The sequence below is a fragment of the Pleurodeles waltl genome, chromosome 3_1 (assembly GCF_031143425.1).
Source record: "Pleurodeles waltl isolate 20211129_DDA chromosome 3_1, aPleWal1.hap1.20221129, whole genome shotgun sequence".
In the NCBI taxonomy this organism is placed as follows: domain Eukaryota; kingdom Metazoa; phylum Chordata; class Amphibia; order Caudata; family Salamandridae; genus Pleurodeles; species Pleurodeles waltl.
The window spans coordinates 1,749,684,509-1,749,704,894 of record NC_090440.1 but is presented as its reverse complement, the minus strand read 5'-3'; the positions used below and the strand labels follow the sequence as shown (position 1 = coordinate 1,749,704,894).

Here is a 20,386-nt window from a genome sequence, read left to right as displayed (position 1 = left end):
AGTTTCGGTGCCATATAGAAGCACAGAAAGTTTATATGCCTACTACAAAGAGCAAATCTGTATTTTATATAAATAGCTGAGTACATTAGTAAATTCAGCCATTACTTGCGCTAAAATACTAATTAAATGTATGTGCGGGCGGCTTTGGAGAGATGAAGGGCACTTTTGCTGGGTGTAGTGAGGGAATCCGAGAAGGAGGACCTGAGAGTGGGAGCACCGATGATTGTTGGACTGGGCGCTAGAGGTGCTAAAGACTGTGACAGTTGGTATATGACAACGTTTCTTTTGAGTGTCTTGAAAGAACGTGTTGATTGAGGGAAGAAGCGCAGGTAAGGTGACCTCTACGGTTGCACCTATCACACACACACACCAGCAATTTTGTGACTGTCTACGTCGGCTAGTGTTTTAGAGCAACAGTTTAGCCAGTAGCAGAGATGGCATCTCGTTGTATGACTGCTGCTCACGCCCTCACTCGGGTTATAGAGGACAGCTCTGACATAGGATCAGAGACTGAGACAGCATCTGAGGGATAGGTCAATGGTGCAGACTCTGGGAGTGATTTTTCAGTCGCGGGAGTCCCATTCGATAACTCCTCTTCCAGTAATTATGAGGGAGGTGATGAGGACAGTCCTGCTGTCCTTTTGCAAGCACATTCTGTGCAATGGAACAATAGCGGGTTAGCCCAACCCAGGGAGCAGGTGAATGCGGCGGCAAGCACAGAGAGAGAGAGTGCTCTCTCAGGAGCTCCACAATTTAGTGCAGCCCCAAATTCCACCGCCCAAATCGTATTGTGGAGACACCAAAATTATATATCACAAAACAAACTGGTTTTGTAAGGCAGGCACCAGTGTTTTTGGTCCTGGGCTCGGCGGCCATATAGGGAAGCATACTAAACCCAGACATTTCTTGAAACTAGACATCTGGGGGAGTCCACAGAGATGTGACTTGTGTGGATTCCCCAAAGTTTTGTTACCCAGAATACCCTGCAAAGTTGAAATGTTGAATAAAAACTCAATTTTTTCATGCATTTCTGTCCCACAAACTACAGTAAAATGCTGGGATCCACAAATTCCTACCACCCAGTGATTCCTCACCTGTCCTGATAAAAACACTACCCCACTTGAGTGCCTGTACCTAGTGCCTGCGTCAGGAATGGATCACCCCAGGGTCAACAGTTGCCTCATGTAAGGACCAACATTGACTGTTGTGTGATCTATTCCTGTCGCGAGCACTAGGCCTACCCACACAAGTGAGGTACCATTTTTAACGGGAGACTTGAGGGAATGCTGGGTGGAAGGAAATTTGTGACTCCTCTCAGATTCCAGAACTTTCTATCACCGAAATGTGAGGAAAAGGAGTTTGTGTTTTGCCAAGTTTTGAGGTTTGCAAAGAATTCTGGGTAACAGAACCTGGTGAGAGCCCCACAAGCCACCCCATCTTGGATTCCCCTAGGTGTCTAGTTTTAAAAAATGCACAGGTTTGGTAGGTTTCCCTAGGTTCCGGCTGAGCTAGATGCCGAAATCCACAGCTAGGCACTTTGCAAAAAACAGGTCTGTTTTCTTTGGGAAAATGTGATGTGTCCACATTGTGTTTTGGGGCAATTCCTGTTGCGGGCACTAGGCCTACCCACACAAGTGAGGTACCATTGTTATCGGGAGACTTGGGGGAACGCTGGAAGGAAGGAAATGTGTGGCTCCTTTCAGATTCCAGAACTTGCTGTCACAGAAATGTGAGGAAAAAGTGTTTTTTTGCCAACTTTTGAGATTTGCAAAGGATTCTGGTTAACAGAACCTGGTGAGAGCCCCACAAGTCACCCCATTTGGATTCCCCTAGGTGTCTAGTTTTAAAAAATGCACAGGTTTGGTAGGTTTCCTTAGGTGCCGGCTGAGCTAGAGGCCAAAATCCACATCAGCTCTGGTTTTTTTTGGGAGAATGTGATGTGCCCACATTGTGTTTTTTGGCATTTCCTGTCGCGGGCGCTAGGCCTAGCCACACAAGTGAGGTACCATTTTCATTGGGAGGCTTGAGGGAACGCTGGAAGGAAGGAAATTTGTGGTTCCTTTCAGATTCCAGAACTTGCTGTCACAGAAATGTGAGGAAAAAGTGTTTTTTGCCAACTTTTGAGGTTTGCAAAGGATTCTGGGTAACAGAACCTGGTGAGACCCCTACAAGTCACCCCATCTTGGATTCCCCTAGTAGTCTAGTTTTCAAAACTGCACAGATGTGGTAGGTTTCTGTAGGTGCCAGCTGAGCTAGAGGCCAAAATCCACAGCTAGACACTTTCCAAAAAACAGGTCTCTTTTCTTTGGGAAAATGTGATGTATCCGTGTTGTGTTTTGGGGCGCTAGACCTACCCACACAAGTGCGGTACCATTTTTATCAGGAAACTTGGGGGAACATTGGGTGGAAGGAAATTAGTGGCTCCTCTCAGATTCCAGAACTTTCTGTCACCGAAATGTGAGGAAAAAGGGTTATTTTTGGCCACATTTTGAGGTTTGCAAAGGATTCTGGGTAACAGAACCTGGTGAGAGCCCCACAAGTCACCCTATCTTGGATTCCCCTAGGTGTCTAGTTTTCAAAAATGCGCAGGTTTGGTAGGTTTACCTGGGTGTCGGCTGAGCTAGAGGCCAAAATCTACAGCTAGGCACTTTGCAAAAAACACGTCAGCTTTCAATGTAAAAATGTGATGTGTCCATGTTGCGTTTCCTGTCGCGAGCATTAGGCCTACCCACGCAAGTGAGGTACCATTTTTATCGGCAGACTTAGGGGAACACAGAATAGCAAAACAAGTTTTATTGCCCTTTGTCCTTCGCTACATTTTATCCTTCAAAATGTAAGACAGTGTGTAAAAAATACGTCTATTTGAGAAATGCCCTGTAACTCACATGCTAGTATGGGCACCCCGGAATTCAGAGATGTGCAAATAACCACTGCTTTGCAACACCTTATCTTATGCCCATTTTGGAAATACAAAGGTTTTCTTGATATCTATTTTTCACTCTTTAAATTTCAGTAAATGAATTGCTGTATACCCAATATAGAATGAAAACCCATTGCAAGCTGCAGCTCATTTATTGGCTTTGGGTACCTAGGGATCTTGATGAACCTACAAGCCCCTATATATCCCCGCAACCAGAAGGTTCCAGAAGACGTAACAGTATATTGCTTTCAAAAATCTGACATTGTAGGAAAAAGTTACAGAGTAAAACGTGGAGAAAAATGGCTGTTTGTTTTCAGCTCAATTTCAATGTTTTTTTATTTCAGCCGATATTTTCTGTAGGATAACCTTGTAGGCTGTACATAAATGACCCCTTGCTGGATTCAGAACGTTGTCTACTTTTCAGAAATGTTTAGCTTTCTGGGATCCAGCATTGGTTTCACACCCATTCCTGGCACTAACTGGAAGGAGGCTGAAAGCACAAAAAATAGTAAAAATGGGGTATGTCCCAGTAAAATGTCAAAATTGTGTTGAAAAATGTGCTTTTCTGATTCAAGTCTGCCTGTTCCTGAAAGCTGGGAAGATGGTGTTTTTAGCACCGCAAACCCTTTGTTGATGCCATTTTCAGGGAAAAAAACACAAGCCTTCTTCAGCAGCCCTTTCCCCCCATTTGTTTGAAAAAAACTAACTTTTCGCTGTATCTTGGCTAATTTCTTGGTCTCCTCCAGGGGAACCCACAAACTCTGGGTACCTTTAGAATCCCTAGGATGTTGGAAAAAAGGATGCAAACTTGGTGTGGATAGCTTATGTGGACAAAAAGTTATGAAGGCCTAAGCGCAAACTACCCCAAATAGCCAAAATAGGGTCTGCACTGGGGTTGGGGAAGGCCCAGCAGCTACGAGGTGAACTTATTCAGAAGATAATTTCTTTGTGCTTATTGTGGAGACAGTAGAGCCGATAGTCACATCTTGTGGCCAAATACGAGAATGTGTGATACTCCTGCAAAAAGAATATCATTGCCACCTCTTCCTCATAGGCTTCAGTTTACTTGATTGCCTTATTACTTTCCCCTGGCTCGAAATAGGGATAAACACAGAAGCTAGCAGTTCATCATATTATCTAGGTAACTTAAATAAGTATAAGAATTTCAGCAACACCCTTCTCCCCAGGCACAGACTATTTTGTTTGGCATGCTTTAGAAATGCCTGCTCCAAAACTGCCTGCACAAATCTAGAACATTTTTTGATGTTGAGTACTAAGAAAGCAGGGCCTATATAAAGGCAGATCCTGTGAAAAGATATTAACTCCACAACATGCAATAATGCATTCTAAACTGGGGCTAGTACACCAGCCATCTGTTTTAGCTGTCAGTGCCTTTACAGTATCATGATGCCTAATCATGCCCCTTGCAAACTTATCCTTCATACCTGGGTTCATGTTATTAGGGTGGTCACATATTTGTAATCACAAAAGTTTCTTTGTTAATGTCTTAGAGTTGGGATGTGAGCTTTAGTTTGAATCAGGACTTCAGCACCATCAATTGTCAATCATTTGGGTTTCAAATTCTATTCTGCGTTACTTCTGAATGCTGTGCGATTCTCTTCTTCTTTCCACTGTTTTCATTTTTCTTTCTCTTTCTATCCTCTTTCTTTGGGCATGCGTCTTTTAGGTGTTACACTGTTCAATATGCTTATAGTTTTCTTGGGGATGAAGGCTGAAGCCATCAGATGCAGTACATTTGTTTTTATCTAGAGCTTCTTTAGGTTGAGAGATTATGGGCCTGATTCTAACTTTGGAGGACGGTGTTAAACCGTCCCAAAAGTGGCGGATATACCACCTACCATATTACGAGTTCCATAGGATATAATGGACTCGTAATACGGTAGGTGGTATATCCGCCACTTTTGGGACGGTTTAACACCGTCCTCCAAAGTTAGAATCAGGCCCTATGTCCATCACAAGATTGGAGTTTTGTTTTATCTTGTGTGCCATAACACATTTGGTAAATTATGTAATCAAAAGATGACAAGGCTCAATCACTTAGGCCCTCATTCTGACCTTGGCGGGCGGCGGAGGCCGCCCGCCAAAGTCCCGCCGTCAGATTACCGTTCCGCGGTCGAAAGACCGCGGCGGTAATTCTGACTTTCCCGCTGGGCTGGCGGGCGGTCGCCTTCAGACCGCCCGCCAGCCCAGCGGGAAAGAGGCTTCCACGATGAAGCCGGCTCGGAATCGAGCCGGCGGAGTGGAAGCTGTGCGACGGGTGCAGTTGCACCCGTCGCGTATTTCACTGTCTGCGCAGCAGACAGTGAAATACATGTAGGGGCCCTCTTACGGGGGCCCCTGCAATGCCCATGCCAGTGGCATGGGCACTGCAGGGGCCCCCAGGGGCCCCGCGACCCCCCCTACCGCCATCCGGATCTCGGCGGTCCGACCGCCGGGATCTGGATGGCGGTAGGGGGGGTCGGAATCCCCGCGGCGGTGCAGCAAGCTGCGCCGCCGCGGAGGATTCAATGGGGCCGCGGTACACTGGCGGGACCCCGCCAGTGGTGCCGGTCCGACCGCGGCTTTACCGCCGCGGTCGGAATCCCCATTGGAGCACCGCCGGCCTGTCGGCGGTGCTCCCGCGGTCCTCCGCCCTGGCGGTCAAAGACCGCCAGGGTCAGAATGACCCCCTTAGTGTTTCAGATGGATTTGATTTTCTGTTGGACATGATTATATAAGGTGTTGATTAAGGTACAGCCTTGGAGTAACTACAAAATGTGATTCCCACCCACGGGTGGCACGGGAGATCTTGGTTCAATGCACTAGCGATAAATGTGAAAGATAGATTATTGTAGCCTTGTAAAACACTATTCAATATGTAAATTAGATAGGGCCATTGCTTTTGGGTTACTAAAAATCCCATAAATGATCAAGGAGAAACGTAGTAGCAGTCATAAAAGCATAGTTTGTTATTCACAGTAACACAAGCACACTTCACAAAGAAGAAAGAATTTTAAGTAAAAATAATTGATTACTACAGGAATAGTCTGATTCTCAGTATGTCTAAAAAATTACACAGAATATTATTAAAACAGCAAGAAGGCACGTTATAAATATTGAGAATAAAATTAAAATTTCTAGTATGTTTTAAAATATCATCTGAAAGCTAACACACTAATGCCTGTTTCTATACGCTACACTAAGAGAGTATAAATGGCAGAGAAGGGACCACACTACATAGCTTGTTGACAGCATAGGCTGTCTTTATCAGCGGAGGCATGAAGACAGTGTTCCCTGCGAATGCCAAACACATGCAGTCAGTCGATCTTCCACCAAAAATTGGCTTTATCAGCTTGAGACAAAATGTAGCATCTGCAAAGTGCGAAGTGTGCTGTCTGTAGGTGAGACCGTCTCTAGCTGAATCTCAGCCGATAATGTGGGAGAAGTATCTCTCCTGACAAGTGGTCAAGTGGCAGTCTTTATATACTAACTCTTTGGAATTTCTCACGTAAGTTTAGGAAATATCTGACTTCGATTATATGCATCAATGTGTTTGTCCCAGATGTTTCCTTATGAACATATGAGGTAAAAGAACTTCAATTCATACTACGTTACTTTGGTTGTATGTCTGTATGTGTTCTTACTTAACCTTGACATGGTGAAAAGTAGACATTTGATCCAGACGAATGTTGCATCAAGTATTGTATCTGTCATCATTTCACAGTTCTAAGAAAGGTAAGGTCAGATGACATCTGTGTCTAATGGCGGACATTACAATGATTCTGTATGAAAAGGAACAGATGTAGATTTCCATTGTTGGAGTGATAAGATGGCGGCCTCATGTAGTGAAGAAGGAGCTGGGCCTATATACGATGGAGTTAGACCTTAGGGACTTTATGTCAAATGATTGTCTGATAAGAATGACTTGTTCTAAAACTGAATTGGGGCAGAAAAATGCCTGTTTCAACTTTTTGCCCTCGTAAGTTTTCTTCAATATTCTTTCCCTGCGTTTTCACTCTTTCTGCTAATTTGTTTTATGATGCCTCACTGAGGAGAAATGGGTTGGTTATCAAAGTGCTATGGGGCGACATACCTTGCAGCAGTCCCAAGACTTCATTATGGGGAATAGGGCAGGGCGCTCAGCTACATGCTGTTTAGTTGTAGGGCATAAATTCACATCTCAGGCTTCTTCTTACTGGGGCTTCTTTGGAGGCACCTCTGGGGCTCTTTTCTTAAAATGTCGAACTATGATACATTACTGTCTCGGAAGCTTTGCCTAACTGTGCTATAAGCTGCCTTCTGTGTCATGCACTTCTGACTGGTTTGAATGGGTGAGATGCCTTTCTGACACCTTAGTAGTGAACCTAAATCCAAACATTGACAGACTAATGGCTCTAGGAATCCTAATGGGTCATCCAGGAAAACTAGAAGAGGAGCTTGGACCATCCTCTGCAATACTCGAACGTTGTCAGGCTTTACTGAATTAATGTAATTACATATGTGTTATGAAGAACTTTGCTCTCATTTAAAACATTGCCTGTGACTTCTAGTTAAGACTATTTCTGGGATGTGATTCTGAGAACAGGCAACTGTTCCCTGTGATGCAGCAGCTGAGGTGACAACTGGCTCTTGAGTCGCCTTGTTATCTGTGGACTTTAGTCAGTTTTATTTTGGCATGCAGTCAAGAATGATCATGTGAAGTGAGAGAAGGGAGACATAAGGAAAGCAGAAGGGGAAATTTTGCATTTTAAGCAATTAAACAATGACAGGAGCTGTTCAACTGTGCAAGCGAGTGCCCCTAAGGTGGCTTGAACAATACAGTGTCAAAGATTTTTGGAAACCAGAGAGATTTATAGTGACCAAATATCTCAATGTGTCACAGATAAATGACAGTTAGTTCATCAATATATTGTATTGGCCACACATTCCATTCATTCTGTCAGAGCCAGAATCTCAGGCACTTTCCGTATTTCACAGTTACTAAACAACATGATACTCACCAATATAGCCTCAAATTGAAAGTAGGATCGGTGAGCTCACAGGTGTCCAGCCTGCAAAAAAAGGACTCGCCCAATCAGGAGACTAGAGTGCTGGGCTGTGAGAGCAGCCAGAGATGGCTGGGGTTACAGCATTGTACCTGCTTTGCATATCGCTTAAGGGACACAATAAACCAACGACTATCCCAAATGCCTCTCTTAGGATTCCCATGGCCCTTGTCTCGGCAGCAACAAATGTCATTCCCAGGGGTGTAGCTCAGTCACTGAGGTTCAGGGGATGTGAATTTCAAATTTCCGAACAAAAAAACAGTAGGCTGCAGGGTGAATGGGTGAGGTGGCCAAGGTTCGGAATGGACTGTTCCCATGAGGAGCAGGGTCAGTTATGATATGTATTTTGTGGGCCTCTAGGGCTGATTTAGAGTTTGGTGGACAGAAAATCCATTACAATGGCAGCGGAATACCCTGCCTGCCAAACTCAATGGCCACCTGCCTGATTTTGAGTCCAAAGGATCACAAGTTTTACACTAACAGAGTAAAATTTACTTCATCAGTGTAAAACTTCCTCCAACAGCCTGACGAAGTAGGTGCATCGGAGGTAAGCCGTCTGACCGTCTCCCTATTTAGAGTGGATGGTCGGATGATTTTTTTATTTATTGTCCCTCACCGCCACATGTTACTTCGGGAGTTCGGTTTTGAAAAACAAAAAAATTTGGAAAGGTTTGATGGCCAGCCGTCATGTTTGATGCAGCTGTCTGTCCAACGTTTCCTGCATTGACAGAAACGGTTCATGACAATGTATACAAATACCCACAGAAGTAGTAAAGGCAGTAAAGTCCTCCACTACCCTCTCAGCTTTTACTCCGTTTTCCAGACCCTAAATTAGGCCCTCTGTCTAGAGTGGCACACTGTGAGAAAAACAGTGGTTTAGAATGCTACACCCTTGGATTGCCAGTGGATAGACTATTTGCAAGCATTTGTTCCATCACCTTCTGGATGTTTGATTGCCAGTACTATGGCCCTCATTTGGACCTCGGCGGTCGGTGAAGTGGAGGCTGCTCCACCTCCCCCACCACGTCATCAGAACACCACCCACCGAATCACGTCCCAGGATTCGGTGTGGCGGTGTTCTGGTGACGGGGTGCTGGCGGCGAAGCAGCCCCCATGGATCCCGTTCCCTCCCGGAGGATCACCGGACAAGGTAAGGTGATCGTCCGTTAGGGGAGGGGGTGGGGGGGTGTTGTGTGCGTGCATGGGGGTGTGCATGTGAGTGTGTAGAGGGGTTGTGTGAGTGCGTGTATGCAGGCGGGGTGTGTTGTGTGTATGGGAAATGTGTGTGTATATGTCTGTGTGCACATGTGCGTGTATGTCTGCATGTATGTGTATGAGTTGTGTGAGCGTGCGTGTAGGGGGGTGGGGGTGTGTGTGGATGGGAAATGTATGGGGGGTGGGGAGGGGGTCCTGCCACCTTTGGGGGTGGTAGGAGGGTTGTGATTTGGGGGGAGGACTCTGGGGATGGGGAGGTGGGAGGGGGAGACCCCTATCAGTGCCAGGGAACGAATTCCCTGGCACTGATAGTGCCTACCGCTATGGATTTCGTGGCGGTACAAAACCCCACTGTTATAAATGGGGTCTTTGGTTGACAGTCAGGTTACCCCCTGTTCAAGCAAGGACCCTCACTCTAGTCAGGGTAAAAGAGAATCACCCTCAGCTAACCCCTGCTTACCCCCTTGGTAGCTTGGCAGAGCAGTAGGCTTAACTTCAGAGTGCTAGGTGCAAAGTATTTGTACCAACACACACAGTAACTTAATGAAAACACTACAAAATGACACAACACCAGTTTTAGAAAAATAGGAAATATTTATCTAAACAAAACAAGATCAAAACAACAAATATCCGACATACACAAGTCAAGTCATGAATTTTTAAAGATTAAACTCCAAAATAGCGCTTAGAAACACAAAATGCTTCGATGAGGTGTTAACACGGCGTCGTGACAGAGTCGTTCCCAACAAGCCGACACCAGCGGCGCCGGACACGGAGTCACGTTGACCCCCAATTACAGTACCTTTGGTGAAGAGTGAAAACAAGCTGATGCGCGAAGTCGGGGATCGCAGCGTCTGTGCGAAACGTTGAATCCGCGCACTTCGAGCGGCGTCGATCACGACGTGGTGCGGCAACTTCCACAGAGTTGCGGACTTCAGCGGGCCTGCAGCGGCATCGGGCCTGCAAAGGTCCTCGCGTTCCAGCGAAGATCACGGAGTCGGGTGCAGGCGGCGTCACCGGATCCAGCAGTGGCGTCGGTCCGAAGTCAATTTCCTTGAATTTCCACCAGCTTTCCTTCCAAGGATCCAGGGACTGATAGGGCACCACTTGTCAGAGCAGGAGTCTCTCCAGAGACTCCAGGTGCTGGCAGAGAGAAGTCTTTGCTGTCCCTGAGACTTCAAACAACAGGAGGCAAGCTCTAAATCAAGCCCTTGGAGATTTCTTCACAAGATGGAAGGCACACAAAGTCCAGTCCTTGCCCTTTTACTCTGGCAGAAGCAGCAACTGCAGGATAGCTCCACAAAGCACAGTCACAGGCAGGGCAGCTCTTCTTCCTCAGCTCTTCAGCTCTTCTCCAGGCAGAGGTTTCTCTTGTTTCCAGAAGTGTTCTAAAGTCTGTGGTTTTAGGTGCCCTTCTTATACCCAAAGTCTCTTTTGAATGTGAAATCCTGCCCTTCTCAGGCCAGGCCCCAGACACTCACCATGGGGTCGGAGACGGCATTGTGTGAGGACAGGCACAGCCCTTTCAGGTGTAAGTGACCACTCCTCCCCACCCTCCTAGCACAGATGGCTCATCAGGAAATGCAGACTACACCCCAGCTCCCTTTTTGTCACTGTCTAGTGTGAGGTGCAACCAGCCCAACTGTCAAACTGACCCAGACAGGGAATCCTTAAACAGGCAGAGTCACAGAAATGGTATAAGCAAGAAAATGCTCACTTTCTAAACGTGGCATTTTCAAACTACAATCTTAAAATCAACTTTACTAAAAGATGTATTTTTAAATTGTGAGCTCAAAGACCCCAAACTCCACATGTCCATCCGTTCCCAAAGGTAATCTACCCTTTAATCAGATTTAAGCCCCCATGTTAACCTATGAGAGGGACAGGCCTTGCAACAGTGAAAAACGAATTTAGCAATATTTCACTGTCAGGACATATAAAACACATTACTATATGTCCTATCTTAACCATACACTGCACCCTGCCCTTGGGGCTACCTAGGGCCTACCTTAGGGGTGCCTTACATGTAAGAAAAGGGAAGGTTTAGGCCTGGCAAGTGGGTACACTTGCCAAGTCGAATTTACAGTTAAAAGTGCACACACACAGACACTGCCATGGCAGGTATGAGACATAATTACAGAGCTACTTATGTGGGTGGCACTACCAGTGCTGCAGGCCCACTTGTAGCATTTGATTTACAGGCCATGGCACCTCTAGGGCACTTTACTAGGGACTTACTAGTAAATCAAATATGCCAATCATGGATAAACCAATTACATACAATTTTACACAGAGAGCATATGCACTTTAGCACTGGTTAGCAGTGGTAAAGTGCTCAGAGTTCAAAAGCCAACAGCAACAGGTCAGAAAAAATAGGAGGCAGGAGGCAAAAAGATTGGGGATGACCCTACATAAGAAAAAAAGTCCAACACCCACAAAATCCACAGCGGTATGCGGGGTCCTGATACCGCCAGAAGTTTAGTGACGGCCGCCGGGCTGGACACTGAAGTCTCCAGCCCAGCGGTCGTTACCACTCTGGCGGTCAAAGTGTAGAAGTGGCGGTTTTGCATGGCGGTAACCGCCATGCTTGTAATTCCATTTTTTTCCGCCGGCCTGTTGGCGGTATTACCGCCACTTCTACACCGACCGCCAGGGTTGTAATGAGGGCCTATGTCTTGACACCTGAGACTGGCTTAGATGTCCAGGCCTAGTTGTATATTTGCATCCATTCTAGGAGAACTTCTTTGGGTGAAGATTTACTACTTATTTGGTAAACCAGTCATTATATATATATATATATATATATATATATATATATATCTATCTATATATATATATATATATATATATATATATATATATATTTTTTTTTATGTTCCTGATACAATTTTTTTTTATTTTTTGTTATTTATGCATATAAAAGAATGCATACAAAGTTGCACTGTATTATATCCACATTTCGTTAGTGGTACATTTTAATCCAGCCGCACAGGCCAAATGTCCAAACCATTTTAGTGTCCACATTTCCATCTCTATATATATATCTTTATAACATAGCATGTATGGAGAGTTAGCACAACAATAGTAATAGGCTTGGCCTCTCAATATTTAAGAACTCAGAAAGCATAGAGACTAGTGGTGTTATCCCCCACAAGTTCAGTGCAAAATACATTCAAACTTTAACTATTGAACATTAACACTGTAAGCTTTAATTATCAAAGACAGACCTGAAGTGAGAGCAGCGGTTATCATCCATTCATCCAAGCCAACAGGTACATGCGGGGGAGGCGCCCAGGGATAGGGGTGCAGCAGGACACCAGCCTGTGGATGAGCAGGGATCCCCCCCTAGTTGAGAAAAGAGGAGAGCTATCTCACGAAGACACAGAAACCAAGAGGGAGAGATGGAAGGACCCCCTCTCTCAAAAACTCACAACCGTACACCCATAGCTCACATACGCATTGCTCGAGTGGCCCAACCAGGGCTAAAGGTCAACTAGTGGAAGCGTCTGTTAAAGAGCCCTTCCCATCACTCCTCCGCTCACAGGGTTGCCCATCAGTCATTCTCCGCCGAGTCACGTTCAGCGTGTACATCTACTCGAACCCTTCTTAGTCGGCATTCCTCTGCAGTCACCCATTCAACGAAATCACCTAGCCAAGTAACATGTAGTGGGGGGTTCAGGCTGGCCCATTGGATCGCAATGCGTCTCTTCCCCAGAATAAGCCCCAGCTGAACAAATCTATACGCCATTTTGCGTCCTTTTTTGGGAATGGGAAGTAGACCCAGCAGGCAGTGCTTCATTGTGACCTTCACTCCAAAAGCCGTCACTACCCTCGCCAAAGGGATTGAATAGAGCCACAGATCCACAGTACGTGGTCAAAAGAAGCCAAGGGCACGCCACAGCAAGCACAGCTGTCAGGCCTTGATGGGAATATTCTATGAAAGCATTGAGGTGTCAGGTATGCTCTATGCAAATAATAAAAATATGTCAACTTAAATCTAGCATTGCTAGTCGCGTCCTGTACCAGGGAACAAGTTCTATTCCATTCCCCATCCGTAAGTGGCATTCCCAGGCTAGCTTCCCAATGGTTCCTAGTCCCCTGTATGTCTATTAGCCTATCTCTTTTTAGAGCCTTATATGTGAGAGAGAGAAGACCGCGGTCACTGCCAGGGTCAATAAGTGTCACCAGGAGGTGGAATTCGGCAGGTTCCTCTGGAAAGGACATCCAAATCTCCCAGACCGTCTGCGATATGTTTGCATATTGCAGGAACTGTCTCTGATCTATTCCAAAAAGGGTTTCAGCTTCCTCCCTCGTGATAAACGTGCCATTTTAACATAAATCCCCTGCATTGTTACAGCCCCCTGCACACCACTGCGCAAAATCCATCATGTCAGCAGCTTTGGCAAAGGGCCGGATCCACCATAGCGGAAGCAGGCGCACGTATGGTGCCTTGTGCGGAACCCGCACAACTGCTCGCTCCCAGGCTCTCGGCACCTGCTCCACCAGGTAGGAGGTTCCTCGCGGAAGCCCAGACCCACCCATTGCAGATGCGGGAGACGCACCACACATACAGAGCCACCTAACAAATCTTTTTCCTAGTTGGGAGCATCATCACACCACCGGACTGCATACTGTAGTAACCCAGCTAAGTAATATAAATATAGGTCTGGTAGCCCCAGGCCCCCACTGACTAGGTCCAACTTCAAAACCTCCATGCGGACTCTACATCTCTTACCTGCCCTAACTAGGGATAATAGCAATTTATCTAGTTGTCGGAACAGCGAAGGGGGAAGTTCACAGAGGGAATTCTGCATAACATACAGGCACCGCAGGAGTAAGATAATTTAACTAAGTGCGACTCTACCCATAACAGACAGTGGAAGGGAGATCCAAAATTGAGTAGAGGCCCGGAGGCCCTCCAGCACTCTCCCCATATTCAAATTATATTGTATTTGCGGGGAGTGCGCTACCTGGATGCCCAGATACTGAAAGAACTCAGTCTCCCACGTTAGGCCCAATCGTGGCAATTCTGATGCCGCCACCATCAACAGACCTGCCATCAGGAATAACACCATCTTCCGTCAGTTAACTCGGAGGCCAGATACCTGACCAAAAACATCCATAATACTTAACAAGAGAGGGACTGACTGTTCCAGGTCTGTAACGTACACTAGAGCATCATCTACATACAATGATATCATGTGTGTTCTCGTCCCTACTCAGATGCCCCATATATCCAGGCCAGTCTGCAGTTGTATGGCCAGGGGCTCCATGGCCAACACGAACAGCAGTGGCGACAAGGGGTATCCCTGCCACGTGCCATATTCGATAGTAAAGGAGTCTGACACTATTGCCCCTGTACTCCCCTGTGCCCGGGGCGCTGCATACAACAGACGCACCCATGATAGGAATAGGTATTCCCAGGATAAAGTATCAAATGCCTTCTCTATATCTAAGGCCACCAGTGCTGTGTGGAGTGCAGAGTCACAAGTCTTATTCATTATATGTGATAGATGCCGTATGTTCATATGGGTCCCCCTCCCCGGTATGATCTTCCTGCACTAACTGTGCCACCACTCGACTTAATCGAGTCGCCAGTACCTTAGCTAGCAATTTAACATCAGCATTAAGCATGGATAACGGTCTTTAGGAGCCCGGGTCCTCAACATCTTTCCCTGGTTTCAGTAACATAACTATCAATGCTTCTCTCATATGCTCTGGCAAGAAGCCTTCACTCTGTGCCTCATGAAGTATGTCCAACAAACGGGGAAGAACCACTGCAGAATATGTTCGGTAAAATTCAATTGGTATCCCATCGGGGCCAGGCACTTTCCCGGACGCCATACCCCCCAATGCCTCCTGCAGCTCCTCCAACGACACCTCTCCCTCTAGCTCCCCAACCTAAGCATCAGTAAGGCGGGGCATCCGGAGTCTATCTAGGTACTCATGCATCCGAGAACTTTCTCTGCTCTGCGGTGACGCATAGATATTCCTCAAGTGCTCTCGCAGATGTGAATTCACTCGTAATTGTCCTAAAATCTTTTCCCCAGAAAGTCCGCAGAGCATCAGGATGATGGAGTGGGACGTTCCCGCTGGAGAAGCCAAGCCAACATATGCCCGAACGGTCCCCTTCCCGAAACAGCCACTGTCTAAAATCCCAGCCGAAATGATTATCCATGGTATCCTCTATTCTACCACATACCGAAAGGCAGTCAGACTACGATGGGTCGCCATTGTCTACTTGATGCTGCAGGGCCGTCAAGGCGTCTTCCTGTTGCATGACCGCACCGTCTAGCTTTTTCCTGATACCATATGATTTACTAAGACTTTCACCTCTGATGACTACATTTAGGGCCTCCCATTCTATGCCACGGGTCCTAGCCATGCCCCAATTCGCACTAAAATATCCATTCAGCACATCCTGAAGATCTCTTTTATATTCAGTGTCGCTAAGAAAGTCAGGTCTCAAACGCTGAGTGGGATCGTTGGTTTGTATGTGTGTCTCACATTCCAATAGCAGGGGGGCATGGTCTGATAGGAATCTGACCTAGTGAACAACCCGGCGGAGGTCAAGCGTGTCCTCATTGGCAAGGATAAATCTATCTAGTCTGCTATGCGCCCCATGTGTAGGTGTGTAACAAGAAAATATTTTGGATGTGGGGTGCATTTCTCTCCACACATCTATGAAGTGTAGGTTCCTCAAAACGTCTCTTAGCTTGGCAGTCATATGCGTCTTATTGCCCGTCTTCGGTGGGTCTCTATCTAGAGTACCGTGTAAGACGCAGTTAAAATCACCCGCCCAAATGATGGGCATTCCTGTGTAAGGTATTAATTTGTGTTGGAGCCGTTGATAGAACTCTGGATCATCTGTGTTAGGGGCATAAATATTTAAAATGCAGAGCTCTCAGCCATCTAATACTCCGTGTAAGAATATGTATCGGACTGGCACATCGGCCGTTAGACTTTTTACCCCTCTGGCATAGGATGAATATGTCGCCGAATAAAGCTGACCTGCCACTTTTTCTGTACTTTTTGCGCTTCATTCTCCAACAAGTGCATCTCCTGTAGGAGAGAAATGTGTACACCAAGTCGTCTAAGATATGTATGTACTCTGTAGCGCTTCACAAAGGAGTTCAGCCCTCTGACATTCCATGTAACTATACGCGTTAGGGTACCTGCCTTAATCTGTGCCAACACACACTCAACTCGTCAACTCCTGACCAACCACCCCCCCCCAACAACCGCAGCCTCCCTGCACAGTCCACCGTTTCAGTGTACTTGCAATAGTGTAATTCCATGCCTCTTATTCAGTATAGTGCCTTCAGTATTCACAGTGTCAAAAACAGAACTCCAACTCCAACTAGAACTCACATACAATTCCCCCATCCCACCCTGGGTTAACACCTCCTGCAACTAGTGTCTGCCCAACTGTGTGTGTACCTCGCTATCTCCTCTAGTGTCCAGAAGAAAGGTAAAGCAATCGCAGTCTCTGCTCGATAACCAGGTCCTGGTCCGGACTGCGTACTGACACTCCCACCACACGCAGATCATCCGAACCATGCACACACTATACCTAAAAAGCTGAACAATAACAGGGGGGTATCGCAGACACACCTCACCGTCTCAGCCCCAAGTCTAGTTGCCGTCCCAGTCCCCCACTCCCCTAGCACCAAAAGGTAGCAGGACATAGCGGAGAGGTGTAAGAAAGAGGAAGGAGAGCCAAAAGAGAGGAGAATATAAATTCCAATCCTGAAACAAGACTAACTCTCTCCGACCAGTTCTGAACTTCCACTAAATCCCTCAGGTGCCAGCATTATCTGTTTCTGGAGACAGTCTATCCGTGCCACATGGGGACCTGGATCGCGAGGATGCCTCCGATGTGACAGATTGAACTAGCAGCTTAGCCTCCTCGCGCTCTTGCCTCCTACGGTCAAGAATCAGAGTGCCATCCGGGCGTGCAATCACTCTGCCTCCACAATCGGTGCAGTGGCGTCTGTTATTTCTGCGTGCAGTGGTCAGCACCTCCGCCGCCCCTCGATGTCTCCCGCTTCCTTCCCTGTGCGGGGATTCCAGGGTTCCTGTCCCTTCACTCCGTTCCAACCAGTCCCAAACTGCTTCTGGAGACTGAAAGAAATGGGAGCGGCCCGCGTGGAGAACCTTCAACTTGGCTGGATACAGCAACATATAGGTATAACCCAGTTCTTTTAATTTTTGGTTAGTACCTGCATATGATTGTCTTTGGAGCTGCACCGCCCTGGTGTAGTCAGGAAAAAAGCGAATGATGTGATTCTCGTAGGTAAGGTCTCCATGTTTGCGTACCTCCTGTAAGATAACGTCTCAGTCTTTATAGTTGAGAATCTTGGCTATAGTCGTTCTTGGAGGGGCTCCCGGTGGTGGGGGTGGAGCTAAGGCCCTGTGTCCACGCTTCACTACAAACACAGATGATAAGGGGCCGGCAGGTAACGTTTTATAAATCCAGTCCTCTAAAAAGGCCTCGACGTTCACCCCCCACGCCTTCAGGGAAGACCACTATGCGGAGGTTACATCTTCTCGCTCTACCTTCCGCATCCTCTACTCTCACTTCCAGTTTGCGTGATTTAACTTCGAGGGTGGCCACAGAGGCCTTCAGTGTATCTATATCAGACTGCATACATGTCACCTGTTGCTCAGTGGCCGCCAAGCGTTCTGCCACAACCCTGAAGTCAGCTCTCAGTAGATTGACATCGACCGCAATTTGTGTTTGGACCGCCTGACCAGATGCCTCAATGGCAGTCAGGATTTGTGCCCCAGTGGGCTCAGTTTCTCTTTTTGCAGACTCCCTTCCGCGTTCTGGGCTGTGTATTCGTTCATCCGAGTTTGCTGCGCTCCTTTGTTTGCTCTGTTGTTGCCCATGGTGTACACCTTGTGGAGCGTCAGCTACCAACGAATTCACCAGGTACTGGGGTGCACGTTGTCAGCAGCAGCTCAAGAGCTCGATCTCCGCACTCTCACTGCCCACCGCAGCATGGTCACACAACTCCAGTGTAGCTCCACAATTACCAGATTCCTGCAGCCAGGGCGCCCACCTCAGCATATAGTCAACCGGGCAGGTGGGCCCCACTCCCCTTGTTGCAATATCCACCACAAGGCTGGTCTCCCACCAGGGGCACCCCCACCGCCGACAGGCTGCACATATACTGTCTTCAGGCCTCCTCCGTGGGTCTCCAGGCCTTGGGGGGGGCCACCGCCAGCTCTGCGCGCTCTACATAGGGGACAAGGGTGACGTGGTGCAGAAATCGCATCCAGCTCTTCACCGCAGGTAATCTTTTCACCGGGGCCACCTTCTCCTGGGTTCCACTGCTATAACGCTGCGTTCAGCAGCTGTTGGCCCAGTTCACTGCCGTGATCGCAGCCGCCATCTTAGGGTCAGGCTCACTCCACATGTGCTCCATTACGGCACGATTGCAGTGCTTTTCTCCACTCCTCACGCCCCCATCCCCATCCCGAAGTCTCCTCCAACCGCGGGGCCTGGGGTGGCAGGATAGTTAAGGATTGAGATGCCGGGCCGAGAGCGCTCTTCTAGTGCTTCCGATCGGCCATCTTGCCGGCCACGTCCCCCCATGTTCCTGATACAAAAATTAACCAATTAAGACTTCTTAATGAAATCAGGATGAGAAGAAACCCTCTGACAGACAAAGAAGACCCAACTACCAAACTAAGAAGGCATTTATTTGGGGGGGGTGGGTCACACCCCCTTTGAAGCTATACCCCTGCTCACTCATTTCCTAGAACAGATTAGCATTCTGATGCCATACACACACAGCCTGAAAGCTGTATCTGGTCAATGTGCATTCTCAGCTGTGGTAGGACGGAGCATGAACACAAAACAACCATTTCTGCAGACACCAACCCTAGTTTTAAAACAGTGGAAAACCAGAGTAGATATGTACATTTTGTTTAATTTCAATTAAACCATAAATAAAGACTGATTTCCGCTATGTTTTTGTTTTTGTACTGTGACACATGTGCCGTAATTGTCAACCGTTCTCAAAAAGGACAGCTTACTCTCTTCTACTGGAATAGGGTTGTTACCAAACTAATTATATAAAGACCTTCTTCTCTACCTGTTCTGACACAAGGAAATCGACTGACCGTTTTTGCTGCCTGTATTTTTTCAGAAAATTAATGAATGAGCGAAATAACATATATTAGGAATTCATAAAGCACACTGCTACTCATGAGGCGTCTTGGCGTGGTAATGCGGTAAGCAAGGAACAAGTACACAAAAAAGGCCAGGTTTTCAGTTGTTTGTGAAAAATGCAAAGGTTGGGCTCAATCTGGATTTTGAGAGGGACCCTGTTCCAGTGCTTACATTAAGTTAGAGAAACAAGCATCCTCTAACTCTGACCTTTTTGATGGAAGGGTCTCATGGGCACATAGGAGGAGAACCTGTGTTTAATTCAATAAAAGGCATGACTTACTAACAGTCAGATGACTGATAAAAGGTGCTTTGAACAGGGTTTGCTTGGTTGCAGGTAAGGTAGCCAGTGGAGTGTCACAAGGTGGCTGTATGCAGGAGATTTTGGTGAAAGCCTAGGATGAGCCATGATGTGACATTCTAAACAGTTAAAAGGAATTGCAGTTTAGAGAGAGAGAATCTTTATTCAGTCATTAGTAACCATCAAAGCACACATAAAAGGAAACATAGGCCCTCATTACAACCCTGGCGGTAAATGCTGCTTACCGCCGTGCAGAAGACTGCCAACATACCGCTCCGCACGCGGAATTCCGCTACAGCCATTACGACCCACAGCTCGGAATCTGCCATAATACAGACACCCACACAAGTCCGCAGTCTCTGCTCGATAACCAGGTCCTGGTCCGGACTGCGTACTGACACTCCCACCACACGCAGATCATCCGAACCATGCACACACTATACCTAAAAAGCTGAACAATAACAGGGGGGTATCGCAGACACACCTCACCGTCTCAGCCCCAAGTCTAGTTGCCGTCCCAGTCCCCCACTCCCCTAGCACCAAAAGGTAGCAGGACATAGCGGAGAGGTGTAAGAAAGAGGAAGGAGAGCCAAAAGAGAGGAGAATATAAATTCCAATCCTGAAACAAGACTAACTCTCTCCGACCAGTTCTGAACTTCCACTAAATCCCTCAGGTGCCAGCATTATCTGTTTCTGGAGACAGTCTATCCGTGCCACATGGGGACCTG

General features: G+C 47.0%; 1 protein-coding gene across 1 annotated transcript in view; it reads left to right on the top strand.

Moving 5' to 3' along the window:
• The window catches only part of UNC80 (unc-80 homolog, NALCN channel complex subunit), a 2,774,722-nt gene that overhangs the window by 567,520 nt on the left and 2,186,816 nt on the right, over positions 1-20,386 (top strand). The window lies entirely within an intron of this gene.